The sequence below is a fragment of the Falco punctatus genome, assembly GCF_963210335.1.
Source record: "Falco punctatus genome assembly, chromosome: 7".
NCBI classification, from domain to species: domain Eukaryota; kingdom Metazoa; phylum Chordata; class Aves; order Falconiformes; family Falconidae; genus Falco; species Falco punctatus.
The window spans coordinates 6580584-6594537 of NC_137587.1; positions in this window are offsets into that span (position 1 = coordinate 6580584).

Consider the following 13954-nt stretch of genomic DNA (forward strand, 5'->3'; position numbering starts at 1 on the left):
TGACATGAATCACAAACTGTAAAATGCCCAATAAAATTTCACAACGTACCTGTGGAACAAGTTTTGCAATGTGCAAATAACACAGATTCCCCATTACCAGGAAGAAAAAAAAAAAAAAAAAGTCTTTCAATGTACACAATACAAATTCTACAGCGTACATGAAAAACAAGTTCTACCATATGCATGAGGGTTTGAAGAATAAATAGAATATCTTTTTATTCACTTAAACCTGAAGTGACCCATTGCCTCATGTTGAATCGGTATTTGGTTTTTGTGGTCTTTCATTGCCTTGGGGTTTCATTTATGAAGGTGAATTAATGTGAGAATTGGGCTCTTAAATTAAGTGTCATACCTGTGACCTGAAATGCCATGAAAAGTCTAGAGCTTACCTTTTATTAGTCCCATAAATTGCCCCCTGACAGATTCATGAATGCTTCTGAAGAGCAGAAATGCAAACAGAAAGGAATATAAGCACCTGAAGTGTAGACACAAATACTCTGTGCTAAGTATGTATGCAACATACACAGTGCAAACCCATGGCTGATCACGGCAGCCAGAGGAAGGAGCTTCTAACAAGAGGAAGGTCGAAACGAGCCATAAATGTTTACAAAGCAAATGATCCAATAAATACCATATATTGGCTTGCACCACATAATTTTAGGCGCCTAAATGAGATGTATTAGGGTCCTTTTAGCCTTTGCTTCTCACATGCAGGACAGCTATGTGGATTGGTGCACCATCCTGGCACATCAAACAAAACTGATAGCTATGATGCATACAGGATAACATTTCTTTCAGTGTCTTCCATCTCTCTAGCTGTTGGGTTTTCAGAAAATGCATGGAGATCTCCTGTTTCAGAGAGCTGTAATCTGTGGTTGGTTTTGGCTGTAAAAAGTAAATGTGTTGCAGAAGTTACAGGGAGAGGGAGGGCAGACAGGCAGGCAGTAGCATGCTGTTGGAGGGTGTTTCTTTTTAGGAGACTGCATAAAATAGTACTAAAGCAACAAACAGAAGATAAAGATGGGGTAAACATCCCTAAACGTAGTGACTTTAGGCCAGCCTGAAAAAAAAAAAAAAAAAAAAAAAAGGTTTTTAAGCACAGCTACAAATAATAGAAATTTCTACAGTTTTATGATACTGTCTAGAAAATAGAGGGTATATAAAGGAATTGACATGGCTAGCATCAGTCTATAAGCTAACTACCATTGCCCTTGAGTTTGAAAGATTCATCTCCTCTTAGTTATTCCCTGTCAAATTTATTTGAAGTACTTGGCCTTGCAGCTGTGGAGGCACATGAATGTTGCTTTATCCATAGAAGCCTCTGGTCACAGAGAAGTGTCATGACACAGTCCTAGTAACAGCAGAAGTGTGCAAGAGCTCAACCTGAATAAAGAGGCATGTATATTTCTTTAACTGAGGCAAAGTGAGCGATGGAAGAGTAGAAAGAGAAAGAAAGGCTGGGCACAGAGAAAGAAACAGAAAAGAAAATGATAGGAATAAAGATGTGGAGAAAGCAGAAACAAATAAGACATTTTACTCCTAGGCAGTCCCTCAGGGGGAGTGTTACAAAGTAAAGAATTTGATTCTTGTTTAGGAACAAGTGTACAGTGGAGAAATACCCAATCTCTCTACAGCTGTGAGAAAGGGCATCTGTATTTTTCCATCTCAGGCAGTTTCCATGTGACAGATTACTTGGCCACAAGTGGTGGAGCGCACAAGCCCGTGTGGCATCCAGATGAGCACTGCTGTACGTTAGGCTATAGCAGCTTGGTACCCCTGTAATATTATCAATGATGTGCTGCTGTCACTGCTGATTACATTGTGCCTACTGGAAATCCTCAAGATTAGGCCAGAGAAAATTAAATCCCTGTTTTCTGTAAAAACTATAGCTTCTTTTTGGGAAAAGGTGAGAATTCATTAAAGAATGACAGGCTTTGCTCTTCTCAGATTTCTGTGAGGTCCAGTCCGTTTACATTCAGGAGCCAATAGAAAATTATTATGTATACATAATCTTTCCAGTGCTGCTTATTAGTGAAGTAATTTGAGAAACTGGTAGTGAATGAATATTCCTAACATGTAACTAGGAATCAGAATCTTGTACCATATTCCTGTTCCATCTTTCAGTTTTCCTGCGTGGCCTTAAAATACACTCTCAGATATATTTCTTTGTTTCAGTCACCAAAGGAGACTTATATGTTTCAAGCAGGGCATGCACTTAAGTGTTTAGTTGAATTAGGGTCCTTCAGAAGATTTCCTGCTCTCTGGGAAAAAACCTGATTGTTTAAGCGTTAGGCCTTCAGGGCCTAGTCTTCCAAGAAATTCAGGTCTGAATCCTGGCCTGAGCTGGCTGAATCCTTTTATGTTGACCAGACCTAAGACTGTGGAAGATACTGGCTTCTGGGTGAGTGCTGAGTAACTAAAATGGGATTTAGAAACCAAAAGAAACAGCAGCAGAGAAAGCATATCACAGTTACAGTTTAAAACTTTCTTGGGGCATAGTCATGGAAGGAAAGTTATTATCTGCTTCTGTCCCCTTTTTCGATTTTATCAAACCAATTTTCAAGATGAGAAAATCGAAAGCTGTGTGATGGCACTAGATTTTGAGGTGCCGCAGCTGACCATGAAGCCTTGACCACATGGTGATGGTGATAAAGTTTCCCAAAAGTGCTGTGCCATGCAAGGTAAAACACAAAGTTTAACTTCAGAAAAGTAATGTCTGGAGGAAGAGTCAATGGTATGGTTGATTGGGAAGTGCCCATTGGTTTTGCCCATCTGAAAAGCATCCTTGTTTAATGTGATGGCATTTCTGTAACCTGATTAGAAGACTTGAAAACTATCAAACATGCCCTGTGTCCTTAACAGCCTTTTTGCTTTTCTTATACATTGCATAAAAGCTGAAGTTACTTTCCTGCTGGCTTGCACACGCTTTGGATTATTTTCGCCAGTGATTGGATTTCTCATAACCTAGTCCTTCGAAGTGTCTTTTCAGAGTTTGCCAAAAGGTTTACTAGAAATGTTATTTCTTAGACAAATCTCACCTCTCTTTGTTGTGACTAAGCCCTCCTGAAATGCTATCTGTTCTGCAGAGCATTCCTTCTGCAGCCGTCACATGCCGTTGTGTTTGCTCGGTACTTACTGAACTGCGTTGTACTCGCATATGCTTCTCAACCATTTTTTTCAAGGCAGAGTTTCTGTTCTGTCCTGGATTTTTTTCCTTGGTTGTTAATAACTTATGGTACTCTATAAATGATGGAAAAGCTCATAACAATCTTGAGTAGAAGAGATCAGCCAAGGAAAAAAGTGAATAATATAGCACTTCACCAAGTGTTGGTATAAACTGAAATGATGGTCAATAAGTCATCTTGCAGTGCATTTCAAACACTTTTGTTTGCCACCTTGAGTAAGCACACTTGCTCAGACAGGTCAGTCCTGGGATAACATGGGGTTTTTCTAAGAATTGAAGATTTCCCTGATATGTACAAGTACTCTGTAAGGTTAAACTGCTATATCCTCCTTCACCCTTACCATCCGTTTCCCCCACCTCACCTCCTTATAATTGCCTCCTAGCACTGTGTTCATGGAAATACTAGAACAAAGATTACACAGCTCTGAAATTTCAGCCAAGGGGAAACTCTGCCAACAATTCTTACCTGGAAAAAAAAAAACACGCTTTTCAGAAAGAAATAATCTAGAATTGCACAAATTAATTGGCTACTCTGAGGCATAGTTATTTGGCATAACATGTTGCTCTGGGGAGCTGTTTCCAGGTACACTGTGGAGCAAATCAAGCCCTTTCTTGTTTCTGGGAGTTCCCTGTCCTTGCCATGGGACTGCATTAAGCAGTCAGAATGCTGTGGTCAGTGGCATAATTGGGTCCGGTCCCGGCAATGATGGGAATTCAGCCAAAGTCTCTGAAGGAGAGAGAAAGGGCTCTGTAAACAGTTGTAATTGGGTCTGACTTTGAAAAAAATCATTAATGGGGCTGTGTTTTTTCAACTGCTAAAGGTACTCTTACACCCTAACTCCCCCTCTAAATGTCTGTGTTGCGTGCCTATTCTTACCCGTATGTCTATATAGAAGACATAGGTCCCTTCAATTCCATGTTGAAGAGACAGGTTGAATCCGTACTTTCCCCCCCACACTTTCTTATCTCCTCCTTCTAGTATGAAAAACAGAAATACTGCCAGAAGGTAGAAGTGTTAAAGATTTCTACTACCCAGTGGGGCAGCCCCCCATATGTAACAGGAGAACCATTGCAACTTCCCACTCCCACCGTCACTGCTGGGGTTGTGTGTAACTCTGCTAACCAGGTTCCCCATCTGCTGCCTGAACATTCTGCAAATACCTGAGTTGTTCTCTGCAGGACCTAAAGGACAGAGATAGCTGCAGATAGGCAAGATACCCAAAGGAAATCAGTCATATCAGATAACTCCGTTGTGAAAGAAATAAGTAGGAGACACGAAGAAGAGCTGGCTGGCTGGGAAAACAGCTAGCTGTTGGGAAGAGGATTGCATCTTTGGTGTTTTATTTGGTAAGGCAGGAATAAAATGTCTTGTATATATCCATATGCCTTAAACAAATTCTTGGTGTATGAGAAAACAGGATGAGCAAGGCTCATACATGGTTTTTCACTTGAGGAATTTCTTGCTCAAGACAGTGAAAAACAGTGCTTAGAGCATGGGTGCTGCTTCCTCGTTCTACAGCTGAGTTTGTGCAGCATTAGGCAGGTTGCCCACTTGCATCTCTGTGGTGTTTGCCGCATTTTCATCTTTTTGGCCCAGTGGATGGCAGCTGCAGCAACAGGGAATAAGTTTCTTGAAAAATCTTTGTTGCCTGTAAGAAATGACTCTGTCAGATGAAGTCTACAATGTGAGAGAAGGGGAAAAGACACCGGAAGAACGACTTGTGTGCCTGAAAGCTTGCCTGCTAGTTAGTCTGACAAACATACTGACTTTGTCTACAGACTCAGTTCTAGATAGATATAAACAAGAGTCATGGTGTAAAAGCTAATGTCAAGACAGAGTCTTCTTCATATGAAAAAACCTGGCAAAACTCAAATGTGAGAACCAGAGCGTAGCCCTACCGTGTCTGTGCTGGCTTGCACCCAGCACAGAAGGCACTCCAGAAAGGGGCTCTACAGATGCGATTTAACTAAATAACTTGCGTGAGACTTGGTTGTGTAATCTATCTAACGATCTGGAGCGAGTAAGTTGGATATTCTTCCTGCGGGCATGGTCACGGACACAGAAAGACAGCTGTATTTTTCAAAAGTCAAGATTATTGCTCAGCTTTCACACAATCTGTACTCATTAGAACTGACACTGTTTTCTAACTACTGAAGAATAGCAAAAATCGATGGAGCTGGGGGATTGCTGAAATAATGTAATACTTTTAAAGCCAGACCCATCCATGTTAAGGAGAAAAAATGCAGTAGAAGCAATGCAATCTAAGAATTATTTTCTGTATAAACTCAACTTGATTTCTCATCCCAAAGTTCAGGGATGGGCTTATCCAGAAAGCTGGACATCTTTTTGGCCTCATCTCAGCATTGTCTGAATGCTTAACAGTGCCTGGGAGTCTTCATGATGCTTATGAGGCAGGAAAAGTATCTGGCTTTCCTTTTGTGTTAAGGAGGAAAAGAAAGATAGGTGAATTGCCAAAGGGCGTGTAAGTATCTGTGCCAGAGCCAGGAATCAGGTACAGGATTTCAGAGTACCAGCCCAATGCCTGAACCAGCAGAATGTTTTTTCAGGCCCTATCTATTGATGCACTACATAAATAGGTAGACGTGTCGTGTAAAGATTTCATACTGTGTGTTTGCTCAAAGCATGGGTGTTTTACGTAATTGCTGTGACATTATTGGAGCGGTCCTTGGTCAAACACACACCAAACTCACTTCCTTGAAGACCATTTCAGTGCTGTAATACGCAAGGAGAAGTGGCTCTAATATCTTCCACCTTCTTGGCCCTGATTCAGGGTCAAGGGGATATTTCCAACGGTTGCTTTTTTCAACAAAGAATGTTCTGAAACCCCAGGCTGTGTGAACTGAATAAGTGCTCAGAGCACTCACTTCTATAAGAAGCTTGCTTGCCTACTAAGCAGTTCCCAGCAATGTCTTTGGCTGCTGGCTATTGTTATTTGTTTGTACTGTGGCAGTGCCTAGAGGCTTCAGTCATGGATCAGAGCCCCATTGTGCTAGGTATTGTAGAGACACAACAAAAAGTCTTTGTCATACTCTTAAGGAAAATCTGAGGTGGGTCTGGGAAAAGAACTTTCTTGAATCCAAAGTCCCAGGGCCAACCTCTAAGCAGTTTACTGCACTCCAGACTTTGGGTTTATCCTTGGTTTTTCTCATCTGTATTTTTTGTTCAACACAGATAATAAGTGAACTCTGAAAACACAATGGAAATGCAGAAAATTGATGTAGTTACTTTGTTTCTCACTGCCCTTTTAAACAAGTAGCCAGACAGTGACTGACAGAGGTACCTTGGGGACTCTGTTGCCATCCTTGGCTTGCTCCATCCCTCGGCTTGTTTTGTCCTGGTGACTAAAATGTATCCTGAGGCAGAAATGACACTTGCCAGAAAACAACCTTTTTCTGTGTGTGTTTCAGATGTGTATATTATCTTTCTCCTAATAGTATGCCATTGCTGGGGGTATTTGCATGACAACAGGATTTTTGCTCCTCAGTCATTCATCAGTTGCTGGCACTTGAAGTCACATTCCTTTCTGTATCACATCACACTTAGTTGCTGTGGATACTGTTGTGATGCCACAAACAGAGGATTAAGGCTTGCATAGCCCTTCCTCTCCTAGAACAAAAGGTTCTGCTCCTGAATGTCCCATCTGCAGTACAGGCAGAGCAGTGAGGGTCACTGAGGAGGGATGGTCTTGAAGATACATGAAATCCCCACCCTACACATGTGGCAGCGATGTGCTTATCACCCCAGAGGGCCCTGGGTGAATAGAATAAGGAAATAAACTTGTATTGAAACTGCTGAAATGCCATACCTACAAAGTCATGTTAGGGCCCCCGTGGCTGTGTCTTACTAGGAATTACTCTAGCATTTGTCCAGAACTTTGGCTTTTTTTTCTTTTCTGGAAGTCCTCTTTACCTCTACTCTCAAACTAAGAATGAGAAGTTTTTCCAGGTTCTGGAAACACTGCTTATCTGACATATGGGGTAATTGAAGCCACAGTCACAGAAAGCAGATCTGGAAAGTCCCTTGAGGGGACTCTTCATCCGCTGGGAAAACATTGTGTAGGGCAAGGAAAGAGAAGATGATCTGAGGATGTAGGTTATATTTTTCTGACCCTCAAAAGCAGCTCTGTAGGAATTGATCCTATTTCAAAATCCACAGTCAGCTAACAGAAATGAAAAAACTGTTATATTTCTGGCAAAATAATAATATTAAGGATCATGATAATTCTCAGAATAATTCAGCATTTAACACTCATAAATCTTAGCTATTTTAATTTGTATGCTGATTAATTAAACACCTTTATACCTCATTTTTTGGTTAATTATTTTTAATATCCTTATGCCTAAAATAAAAATGGAACTAATAGATTTAGCCACTGGTGGTGGGCTTGTTTCATTATCCTTCTCTGTCATGGATTAAAAACTTGAGAGAACAAACATTTGTCAGCTGGAATAAAGACTTTTTTTGTTTCCTTTTTGTCTTCTGAGATGCATTCCAGACTTTCAAAGAAGCCACAAAAAAGCTTTTATTTTCTATTTATATGCTCATACATTATTTTCATTCATGTATCTATAACCAGATAAACATTCTGCAGATTCACATGGAAGCATAATCACTTTGTTCTTCTTTTGGGATAGTGACGCATAATTAAATACATGCAGCTGAAAGACAAAAATGTGGTGTTGAGACGGTACTGCTGCAGTGATGGAAACAAGTTCTAAGGTCATCAAAGCTGATAGGAATGGGGACTGTGGAAACCAGGTTAGTGTTCTGGTGCATCCACAGATGTATCTTGTATCAACTGTATGAGTTATGGCTCATGTCTTGTCCTTTGGCTTCAAAATGGGGATATCAGAGGCTTTTGTGGGGAGTAACATCTATCAGTGACTGTAAAAAAAAAATAAATTCAGATAATGTGATAACACGTCAGTATCAGGAGAAAGAAGAAGCTTAACTAGCACCTCGCTAGAGATTGATATTCTGGTTAGAAAGAGCAATGGACCAGTGGTCTGAAAGCAGCCAAAATCCAGCCCTTTGCTGTTTACATAATGAGCTAACTCACAGTTAGTATTTGTTGTGAATCGCACAGTGAAAGAATTTAATTTAAAAATGCCTTTTTGTTGAGTCTTGAACGCCTTGTCCAAAATGTCTCGTATTTAACAAACTTCCAGAGAATTTGAACCTGACCTGGATTGTGAACCTGGCCAGATGCAACGCTGCCAGGCAGTGTCTGCAGCTCGGGGTTAGGTAGCCACGGGAGCCTTTCCAGGGCAGGGCTGCGCGCTCCAGGTCTGCAGCCCAGCTGGACTTTGCCACCCTGCTGGAAGGGGTCTTGGGCTCCTATTGTGAAGCCAAGACTGACAGTGCTGGAAGTTTTGGAAAAGGCTGATTGTATTAGCAATGCAGGCACGTGCCGCAACTCAAGCACGAGCTGTAGGACTCCCCTGTCCGTGGCAAGGCAAGCCCCTTCATGGCTTCTTGTTGTGGGCCAGGGGCAGGAACAGAGAAAACGGTGTTGGATTTGCTGTTTTGTAAATTCCTGCCTTAATGCAAAACATTTCCTTCCTGGGGACAAATCATCTCTTCAATAAAAATGTTGTATTTCTTACAAGTTCTGTCAGTGTTGCTGCAATGTCTGAGATAATGATTGTAATCAGTGCTTTTAAGGTGTCAGCAATGCGCATGGTCATATTAAAACAAAGTACAGTCTACATAAAACTGGTAACATGTAGCAAGTGACAACTGTATCTAAAATACTGTGTCTACAGTTTTTAGAGGTATCTTTGTTTAAAAATATGATTTACCCATGCATTTTTAAGCAATTTAAAATCATTACAAATTGGGTGGTAAGAAAAAATATTTGTATTACTTCAGGTTTAGTCACTTGCCTTCAGGAATAGGATAGGCAATTTCCCTGAGTTCTTTGAAAACTTTCTATTAAGCAATAAGATCTCATTTTTTCATGTGATAATTTTCCATGTCACGCTTCAATTTTACTGGAAAGGAAAATTTAACTTGACTCGCCCAGTCCCTGTTGCACGCTGCACTGCAAAGGAAAAGCAGCTGTTTTTACAAGACATATCTCAAGCAAGGTGATCTGCCTTTCCATGTAACTCTTGTAAACGCAGTGCTGCTACTTCTATAAAAAATGATATTTTGAAATAGATACATCCTTGAGATATGTTGTAAGGTGTTAGGAAATTAAAGTCTTAGCCAAACTGAAGATGCATTCTTAAAATAACCTGTAGCAGTAATGGCTTCTGTAATATTTTTTATATGGAAGATAGATCTGCTAAGAGTATAGTAAATGGCCTATCAAGAACAGGACATATTTGGTCTGAAATTTAAAGTCACATAATTTTTCAGACATTTCCCTTTCCTTAATCCTAAAATTTGCCTGTGCTACAGGAAAGTTTCATTAAAATTGACCATAACAGGTATGAAAATCCTTGGTTTCAGCTAGCCAGAGGACCTTGGGACTGCTGTCTCTAGTACGATTCCCATGACTTAGAGATTCCTTCTCATGGGGTATCCCTGAAAGAGGCTTCTGGATGATTAGACTTCAGAGCAAACCACCCATCTGGATTAGCCTATGCCATCTGGTCACACTGCTTGGAATATCAATTTCATTCCACAGCTGCAAGCTCAGGAAAGATGCTTTTAGAAGCAGCACAGAAAATGCATTTTCCAAACACATTTGTTTGGACTCTTGAGCTTGTGAGAAACATAGGAAGACAATGGTTTCAGTGTGGCCCAGGCAAATATTGTATTTGAAAAATACAAGGTTTTCCCTAATCCAAAGTCCTTCATCCTGGGCAGATCTTTGTGAGTTTGTAAACCTCATAGCACATGTCATTGTTATAGTGTAATGAGTTATATTTAGATAGAACAGTAATGCTAAAAGAAAACATAAACCAGGTTGTTATTTGGCTAGAGGGGATGGAGATACTCATGTAGTACATCCACCAGTGGTTGTTCTCCAGCCATTGTTGCTGCACTTTCAGCAGCTAAACTGCCATATTTGTGTTTCGTTTTGGCTGCTGCTCCGTGTAACCAGTGAGTGAGGACAAGACCCACATAGTCTGCTCTTGGCTCACCTTGTAGGCTGGTGCACGGGGTGCTGCAAGCAGCCACTGCATTCCCAGGGTGTGGGCGCAGAGGGGACCACACGCATACCACTGCTTGCTGTGAGAAGACCATGGTCTGCACGGGATAGGACAAGGGCTGCAATAAACAAGTATAAGTAAAAGGTTTATCTTCTTATTTCCTGAATTTCCATAAAACTAAGAGACCAGCTCTGAGCAACTTACACTGGTAAACCGTTCTCTGTTGTGAGCAGTCTTGCTGGCTTTGCTCAAGGAGGAGTTTCATATTTTGGCCCTGGTTTGCACAGTTAAAGAAGTCTGGACATTTCCTAGAAATCCGAAGATTTTTGGCTACTAGAAACACTGGAGAATTCCCCATCCTACGAAAAACCACAGGCTTCTCCAATTACAAATATCATTGAAATTTGCAATTAGAAGTTACAATTAAATAACATTTCCTGAAGGTCACTGTTCCCAAAGACCTGTTTTAAACTTCCAGTAATTATTTGCAGGGGAGGGAGGATGGGACTGAATTGTGAGTAGTTCCATTTCTGTGGATTATACATTGCTATAAGTGAAAGAAACATTATGCCCAACTTGGGCACACTCTTGAAATGCAAAGTGAAGTATTTGGAATAAGAAAGGCATTTCTCAAATGGCTTTTTCATCTTCTCCATCATTCAGTCCTGAAGTGTTCAAGACACATTGTCATCTGTCAGACTAAACAGAGAAAGGAAAGCATTATTCAATTCTTGAAATATTTCAGTGCCCACACGTCTTAAGTTCTCATGACTTTTTTTTTTGTTCAGCCACTTGTGTCAACGATATTATCTATTCAGAGAAGTATGAGGCAATAGTATAGAATGTTAAGCTCCATAATGTCTTTCATTCCATGTACTGCCCCAAACAAACACTTTACCAAGTTAAATAACATAGCTGCAGAATTAAAGTATTCCAGAGGGAGAGAAAGGCAAGGAAAAAGCCAGTGTTTTCAGCTGAAAGTGGAAAAGTGATGGTAGCTTTTCAGGGCTGTTCTAGGATGCAAACAAGGATGGTCTTGTAACCTCAGTTTTTGTATTTCAAGGACTTTGTTAGGGGCAGGATGCTTAAGCAGAATTTGGAAAAGGGCATTTCCAAGGCAGGAAAATGGGGCAGAATGGCATTTCAGTGCTATTTAATCCGTTCAGATCCAACCTCCTTTCACGTTTGTTTCTGATTGGATCCAAAACTTAAAGGGATAATGTTTTCCAAACTAGTGTACATCGGTGTAACTCATTCATTTTACAGTGTCATGTTGGTTTATATGAAGCAGAGATGTGGTAGATCAAGGAAGTGAAAATATTAGGATTTTCTGAGGGTTTTGTAGTTGTGAGCTAAAACTAAGAGAGCCTGTGAGATTTTTGGTATTCTTGGGTAAGATATTAGAATGTACTCAGAGCTTAGCTTCCAGCACTAATCTGAACTTCAGTTCTAGTCTAGCTTAATGTTAACCCAGGTCTAAATTCTACCTCTTTAGTGCATTTCTCTCTCTTTTATCTTGCCCCTACTGTATGGATACAATATACAAATATTGTCTCACTAACCTGTTTACTGATGAATCACTGACTTGATAGAAATATATAGGACAATAAGTACAAAACCAGAATACAGCATAATTACATCAAAGTGAAAACTTTGGCAGCTGGGTGATGAGAACAGTCATGAAGATAATTTTTAAGTCAGCACTGCGGTCCCATAAATGTCACTAGTAAGTGCCATAGCTCTGTGCTTTCCACAGAAAGTTGTACATAATCAAAGTGGTAGACTCCTTACAAATATCAGATTAGTCACATTCAGTGATTTACAGTAGATTTGTCATCCTCATGAGAGCCATCAGCTACACCTTTTCTCTTTGACGTTTGATAGTCATTAAAAAGGTATCTCTTCTATATGCAAAATATGTATGCTTGACTTTGATACTAACGTGAAATTATACCGAGAAATGCCCTGAAGTCTTGATGCCTAAAGAAAGAAAAAATGTGTTTTTATAGTTATCTGGACATTATGAAACAACACTGATGAGACAAACAGGGTGTAAACTCTACCCTCTTTGTATATTGGAATGTATTTTCAGTTTTATACTACTAGCACCATTCTGTGAGTGTAGAATATAAAAGTTATGTATAAAACAGAAAAGTTCCATTTGCAAAAGGCAGGCTAGGCTATTCTTTAAGACATTTTTTTAAAAATAGAAGAGACAGCATAGATGAATATATTTGTTTACATTTAGACATGAAATAAATCTTCACATAGTTCCAGTAGCAAACATTACACTCCTTAAAAATGTCTTCCAGTAATTTAACAAGTATGGAACAGCAGTATTGGTAATGGTATTTAAAAGTTCTTAGCTACTGCTTAGTGTTTGAAGTTCTGCAATTCTACCTCTGAATTTATGAATGTATTTGTTGAACTATTCTATATTTTAATCAAAAACAAGTACTTTTGAAATAACAGTCTTGCTTTGGAAGAATTGCAATGACTGTAAAAAAGTAATGACAGCAGCAGCTGGCATGAGTCTGAATGATACTTTTTAAAGAAACCTGGTGTGGGAATGCCAGCTGGTCAGCAGATTGCATGACCTCACTTGAGCTGGCTGCTAGAGGGATATGCAACACAAGGGTGAAAATGAGTATTTCCTGCTGCTTTACCCTGTAGTATTTGCCACAAATACCATTATCACAAGCTTTTTTATTGTTATTTACTCATCCTTTCAAATATTGAGGGAGCTATAGAGCTAAGCTTAATACTGTTATTAAAATAGACTATGAAGTGCCAGCAGACTAGAATCCAACCTGTGAGATGGTCCGATAATCTCCACTTACACAAAGAGAAACAACCACGATAACTAGTGACTCAAATTAGGTCCAGCTGGACAGCTGGAATCCTTAGGTGAATTAATAATTTTCTGAGGTACAAACCAGAAAGCTATTTCTCTGTCTTCTGAAATAAGTCATGAATGCCCCATGGAACTGGAAATAACTGATAGTCCTCTTCATGTATAACCTCATTTGTTTTCCTTTTAACAGTCTCAGAAAATCAAAATCTGACACAGCCATAACCATTCCCAAAATGTGAGCTAAGTACTCTGTGCTACACTGCTCAAGTGGAGTAGGGCAAAGGAAGCCAATTCACCCTCCTACATATTATGGTGTATAGATATATAATGACAGCATTCTTTAACTAAAAAAGAACTTGAATTCTGTATTTTGCTCTATGCGTGTATCCATGTACAAGTAGTCATACTTTTGCACTGAGCATCCTAAGAGCACCTTGTACGAGGGTTGGATTTGTTTCAATGCCCACCATGTACTTAATTTTTGCAAACTGATTCATTCCTAAGACCTTTTCTTCTACAGAAAATGTAATTTCATTTAAGGACATAACAATGGAAATATTTGATAAAATCAGGGGTTCAGCTAGTTTAGCGTCATGTCTCTAACAATGGCCAGTTATGGCTGCAAAAAGAATTCCAGAATAGAGCCAATGTACAGATATTTCTACACTGTACCTCTCCAGCGTTCTGGGATTTCCTAATGAAACAATAATATTTCTCTATTAGAAATATAAATTAGGTACCTATTACCTAGTATGTGAGCATTTGCCTTATAGAAAATACATATATCCAGA